Source organism: Astatotilapia calliptera, chromosome 16 (genome assembly GCF_964374335.1).
Source record: "Astatotilapia calliptera chromosome 16, fAstCal68.1, whole genome shotgun sequence".
NCBI classification, from domain to species: Eukaryota; Metazoa; Chordata; class Actinopteri; order Cichliformes; family Cichlidae; genus Astatotilapia; species Astatotilapia calliptera.
Window position 1 is genome coordinate 3294194 of NC_137437.1, and position 6875 is coordinate 3301068.

The 6875-nt window shown below is 40.2% G+C and overlaps 1 long non-coding RNA gene across 1 annotated transcript; it reads right to left on the reverse strand.

Moving 5' to 3' along the window:
- Positions 1 to 673: 673 nt before the first annotated feature.
- On the reverse strand, positions 674 to 4029 carry LOC145421150 (uncharacterized). The gene is made up of 3 exons (XR_013902461.1): positions 3889 to 4029; positions 1332 to 1489; positions 674 to 1202 (listed from the first exon to the last, which is right to left on the reverse strand). It is a non-coding gene; the product is annotated as an uncharacterized LOC145421150 (long non-coding RNA).
- Between the last annotated feature and the right edge of the window lie 2846 nt (positions 4030 to 6875).

Genomic DNA, 6875 nt, shown 5'->3' on the forward strand with positions numbered 1-6875 from the left:
GCGTTCTCGCTACTTACCATGCTGTAATACAGGTATATGCTAGCAATGACAACATTTAACAGATGTTTTTTAAATGCTAGCCGTGCTAATTAGCCTTAGGATCGCTTGAGGTCTTGTTTCCAGCTCTAGTTGTCATAAGGGAACTTAGGCCTGTGCGAGCCTTTGGCACGAAAACGAGTCTCGTAAAGCTCACTATTAAACTGACAAAAAGCCTTAGAACCTAGAAACTATTATTCTTACAACTGTGCTGTGTTTATGTTATAACATATAGCAAGAACCTATAACGATAATTGACATTTGACCTCACTGTATGATTATAGCAGCTGTGTGTTATGTCATGGCATGTTTTTAAAATGCCACCTGAAATTTAGGAGGGGGGTTCTTGAGAGTTTTGTACTTTCATCTGATAACACATACTGTTTATGTATATTTAACACAACAGGCAAGGGATTGTGGTATAATTAGAATTAACACAGATTGTGTAGTCTTTAAATAGACGAGCATTTTTAAAAGCACACATATTATTTGAACACTTCCGTAACTTATTTTTAGTTTTGCTGCACATAAGTTGAATGCAATTAAATCTCATTACCTTTTATTATCCTTGAACTTATTTCATTACACGTAATATAAACACTGCTTATTTAGAAAATAATAATTAAAACACTCCTTGTAATGCGTTAAAATCAGCCCAACTTTTATTTTCAAATTTAAAGCATTTCAGCCAACATACTGGACACTGTTCTGCTGAACAACACACATATTTCCAATATTGTAGCTGGTGTTACTTAATAATTTATTATTTTATTTGTCACACACTTTAAAACTTTAATAACTTTTCAATAAAACAAAGTCTCAGATTTAATTATTCTGAAACTAAGTTTAAGCTTCCCATAACTTTTTATTGCAAGTTACATTACTAATATAATAAATATAAAATGTTTTTATTGTTCATCCACAAGTGCAGTCTCTGGCTCAAACAACACAGAAGCTTGGTATGTTCGTTTGTCAGTCGAGGCATTACTGCTTGAGTGCCTGTCATGAATTTAGCTCATCCAAATGCAATTGTCTGAAGAAAGTCTTTAACATTGTCCCAACTTCCCTTAAGTACAGTGGCAGTAGATGTGGGCTGGAGATGCAATGACCTTGAACCTGCAGGTGACCACACCATCTGTGATGGAGGGCTCATCTCTCCTGGTGTCCTGCAAGGAAACAACAATATTCTTTAGAACACCAAGTTATATTTGATCTACTTATTTCACTTATCTGTGGCCGGGTTGTGGGGGCAGCAGCCTAAGCAGAGAACTCCAGACCTCCTTTTCCACACCCACCTCCTCCAGCTTATCTAGGGGAACTCCATCATGTCTTGGGTCTGATTCAGGGCCTCCTCCTGGTGGGAGCTCGTCCAGTACACCTCACCTGGGAGACGTCCAGGAGGAATCCTTGTCAGATGCCAGAACCACTTTAACCTGCTCCTTTTGATGTGGATCTTTGAAAAATACAGAAAAAACCCAATAATCATATGATTTCTGATGAGCATGCGCTTTGACAACAGTGGGAAGGAAAAACTCCATTTTAAAAGAAAGAATCCTCCAGTAGCACCAGGCTGAGGAAGGGACAGCCATCTGCCACAACCTGTTGGGATGAGCAGAGGAAGACAGGACAAAAGATAAAACTGAAGACTCTGCCTCCCATTCTACTTTTAACAGGGAGCCATAGTCTGTCCCCCAGTGCATGTAGCAGGCATGGAGGAAATCCAGGCCCCAGACACCCAGAGGCCCCCAGAATGTGAGAGCCCAAGGAGGACCATCGGAGTTGCAGCCATGCCACCCTCCTGGGAAGCGCTGAGGAGAGCCCCAGATTAGAGGTCACCCAGCAGCCACGGAGCAGAAGCCACAGGGGGCCCGTGATGTGGCTGTGGGCTCTGCCGGCAGACAGCTGTGGCAGAGTGACCTGAGCCACAGGCCCAGAGGCCAGAGGACTGAGAGCCCCCCACCCCCCGGAAAGTGGCCTGACGGAGCCACGGGTGCCAGACCTCGCCAAGCAGTCACTGGGAGTGAGCCGGTACATACCTGAGCGCCCAGCCCCGGACACCAGAACCACCAACACACCGACGCCTGAGGGCATCAACTAACGGCAAGGAGTGTGGTGAATCGAGATAGGCCTCCATACCTTGGAGGGCCTGAGATGTTCCCAGAGACGTGGAGTGTAACCGACCTGACATACAGACACAGTCGAACAGGCGCACGCAGCCACCAACGGGCATTCCCACCCTCATGCACACATATTCATACTCCACAATCACCCAACGTGGAGACAGACACAAATGGACACTGTACACAGTCCTCTTTTAAGGAAGAAAAATCATTGCAGATTCATGCATTACTGACTTTGAAACAGTTACAACAACATATCTAATAAAATGGACATTCTCAGTCACCCACACATGAAGTCCTACCCCACCACCCTCGGGAAAAAACATACGTTACTTATGTTGTTTCTTTTTATGTGTTTTACAACTGTGAAAGATTCACTGACTCTTACTAAATGACCTCACACAGTGCCTAATTTCTAAAAAGGATTTCACACTAATAGAAACACATCGACGTCTCTTTTTCTCAGAGAGAAACATGTAAACCTGCACTCACACTGTATTCTTTTTGTTAAACCGTCACTGGCTCCTTCACTGGCCTCCTCATGTTTGGGTGACACTTAACAGCTAATTACTGAAATGTTCTCATTGCATGTTTGTATATCAACTAACGCACGGTTGGATCACCCAGAGAACTTTCTACTCACACGAAACATTTTTGCAAATGCATCCTGACGCTAATTTGACCTGCAGGCTTTCAATTGCTCCTCTGTTGTAAACCCCACAGCAGCTTTTTCAGGCCAAAAGAAGGTTTTGCACTAGCACAGAATCTGACCCTGAATATCACCATGATAGCTCTGACCACTTGATTTCTCGTTCTTAACTTTATCAAATGAAACACTCTGAAGATGACAGCTGAATTCCAATCAATTAAACTAACTCTGCATATTGTATTCCTGTCTTGGGATCAAAGTGCTGGAGAGGTGATCCGGTGAGTTCCTGCAGGACAACATGATGTGAAAAATTCTTGTTTGGTTTGAACAACAAAACTGATGAGTTGCTGACTGTGAGCTGCAGCTAGTGTAAATCATGCTTTTGATGGATATTTCTCACTGACACACTTTTTGACCTCCTCTAATAACAAATGTTACCTGAGTTCAGTGTGCACTGCTTTCGTGTCAAGCAGATATGTGTCATATGTCATATGTGTTCTTGATTGAACCTCCTGCTCTGGTTGTTTCATGCAGGCTATACTTATGTTCTTGATCAAAACCGACCTCAAAAATAAATGATGTTTATCTTAAGATAGACACTCAGTGATGCTGCAATAGCAGGAACTGACCTACAAACCCTCATCCTGCCCTGCACCAGTGGTCACAGTGGGAGATTGAAGTAGTTTAAGCAGTTTTGTCCTGTTGAAATCATCTTTAGTGAGCCCCTCTGATAAATATTTAGACTTTCACACATTTCAGGTTGTAGGAGTGGGCTGATTAAAGTGTCTACTTTCTTCACTTTACAAGCAGCTTAAATATTGTACAAGGACATTGCTCAAAATTTTATAACACATCTGTTCTGCTATCCCTCCTGTCAGCTAAGCACAGAAAGCTGAGGCTACAGTTCATATGGGTTTGGAAAATTGGGAAACAATGCTGAGTCTCAATTTCAATCTTGTTGTAACACAGATTATATTTTTCATGAATAGAGTCAGCCAGGACACAGCCTTCCCCTGCACCCATACCTACTCCTAATACCTAATACACAGAAGAGTAAACACAGTCAGTAAGCTTGTCACTTACGGAACTCATCAGGAATCAGAAGACTGCAAATCCTGTAAAAGAGTTAAAGATGCAGCGTTAAGAGCATATGAGCTGGCATTATGGTTAGTTTATTGAAATTTAATTTTACACTTTTTTATTTAACAAGCAGACCTCAGTGCAAGAAAGAGTCTTTCCAACACTGATAAGCACAGAGGCCAACTTTGACATTAAAAGGTGTTCAAACAAGTACAAGATATTTACAATAAGATGACCTAAGTGCAAGAAAGAGTCTTTCCAACACTGATAAGGTCAGAGGCCAACTTTGACATAAAAGGTGTAAAATCAAGTACAAGATATTCACAATAAGCAGACCTCAGTGCAAGAAAGAGTCTTTCTAAAACTGCAGAAGCACAGAGGCCAACTTTGACATTAAAAGGTGTAAAATCAAGTACAAGATATTCACAATAAGCAGACCTCAGTGCAAGAAAGAGTCTTTCCAACACTGAAAAAGCACAGAGGCCAACTTTGACATTAAAAGGTGTAAAATCAAGTACAAGATATTTACAATAAGCAGACCTCAGTGCAAGAAAGAGCCTTTCCAACACGGAAAAAGCACAGAGGCCAACTTTAACATTAAAAGGTCTTCAAACAAGTACAAGATATTTACAATAAGCAGACCTCAGTGCAAGAAAGAGTCTTTCTAACACTGATAAGCACAGAGGCCAACTTTGACATGAAAAGGTGTTCAAACAAGTACAAGATATTTACAATAAGCAGACCTCAGTGCAAGAAAGAGTCTTTCCAACACTGATAAGCACAGAGGCCAACTTTGACATTAAAAGGTGTTCAAACAAGTACAAGATATTTACAATAAGCAGACCTCAGTGCAAGAAAGAGTCTTTCCAACACTGATAAGCACAGATGCCAACTTTGACATTAAAAGGTGTAAAAACAAGTACAAGATATTTACAATAAGCAGACCTCAGTGCAAGAAAGAGTCTTTCCAACACTGATAAGGTCAGAGGCCAACTTTGACATAAAAGGTGTAAAAACAAGTACAAGATATTTACAATAAGCAGCCCTCAGTGCAAGAAAGAGTCTTTCCAACACTGATAAGCACAGAGGCCAACTTTGACATTAAAAGGTGTTCAAACAAGTACAAGATATTTACAATAAGCAGACCTCGGTGCAAGAAAGAGTCTTTCCAACACGGAAAAAGCACAGAGGCCAACTTTGACATTAAAAGGTGTAAAATCAAGTACAAGATATTCACAATAAGCAGACCTCAGTGCAAGAAAGAGTCTTTCCAACACTGAGGAAGCGCAGAGGCCAACTTTGACATTAAAAGGTGTAAAAAAAAGTACAAGATATTTACAATAAGCAGACCTCAGTGCAGGAAAGAGTCTTTCCAACACTGAGGAAGCGCAGAGGCCAACTTTGACATTAAAAGGTGTTCAAACAAGTACAAGATATTTACAATAAGCAGACCTCAGTGCAAGAAAGAGTCTTTCCAACACTGATAAGCACAGAGGCCAACTTTGACATGAAAAGGTATAAAATCAAGTACAAGATATTTACAATAAGCAGACCTCAGTGCAAGAAAGAGTCTTTCTAACACTGCAGAAGTGCAGAGGCCAACTTTGACATTAAAAGGTGTTCAAACATGTACAAGATATTTACAATAAGCAGACCTCAGTGCAAGAAAGAGTCTTTCCAACACTGATAAGCACAGAGGCCAACTTTGACATGAAAAGGTGTAAAATCAAGTACAAGATATTTACAATAAGCAGACCTCAGTGCAAGAAAGAGTCTTTCCAACACTGAAAAAGCACAGAGGCCAACTTTGACATTAAAAGGTGTAAAATCAAGTACAAGATATTTACAATAAGCAGACCTCAGTGCAAGAAAGAGTCTTTCCAACACTGATAAGCACAGAGGCCAACTTTGACATTAAAAGGTGTTCAAACAAGTACAAGATATTTACAATAAGCAGACCTCAGTGCAAGAAAGAGTCTTTCCAACACTGATAAGCACAGAGGCCAACTTTGACATTAAAAGGTGTAAAAAAAAGTACAAGATATTTACAATAAGCAGACCTCAGTGCAAGAAAGAGTCTTTCCAACACTGAAAAAGCACAGAGGCCAACTTTGACATTAAAAGGTGTTCAAACAAGTATAAGATATTTACAATAAGCAGACCTCAGTGCAAGAAAGAATCTTTCTAACACTGAGGAAGCGCAGAGGCCAACTTTGACATTAAAAGGTGTAAAAAAAAAGTACAAGATATTTACAATAAGCAGACCTCAGTGCAAGAAAGAGTCTTTCTAAAACTGCAGAAGCGCAGAGGCCAACTTTGACATTAAAAGGTGTAAAATCAAGTACAAGATATTCACAATAAGCAGACCTCAGTGCAAGAAAGAGTCTTTCCAACACTGAAAAGCACAGAGGCCAACTTTGACATGAAAAGGTGTTCAAACAAGTACAAGATATTTACAATAAGCAGACCTCAGTGCAAGAAAGAGTCTTTCCAACACTGAAAAGCACAGAGGCCAACTTTGACATTAAAAGGTGTTCAAACAAGTACAAGATATTTACAATAAGCAGACCTCAGTGCAAGAAAGAATCTTTCCAACACTGATAAGGTCAGAGGCCAACTTTGACATAAAAGGTGTAAAAACAAGTACAAGATATTTACAATAAGCAGCCCTCAGTGCAAGAAAGAGTCTTTCCAACACTGATAAGCACAGAGGCCAACTTTGACATTAAAAGGTGTTCAAAAAGTACAAGATATTTACAATAAGCAGACCTCAGTGCAAGAAAGAGTCTTTCCAACACTGAAAAAGCACAGAGGCCAACTTTGACATTAAAAGGTGTTCAAACAAGTATAAGATATTTACAATAAGCAGACCTCAGTGCAAGAAAGAGTCTTTCTAAAACTGCAGAAGCACAGAGGCCAACTTTGACATGAAAAGGTGTAAAAACAAGTACAAGATATTAACAATAAGCAGACCTCAGTGCAAGAAAGAG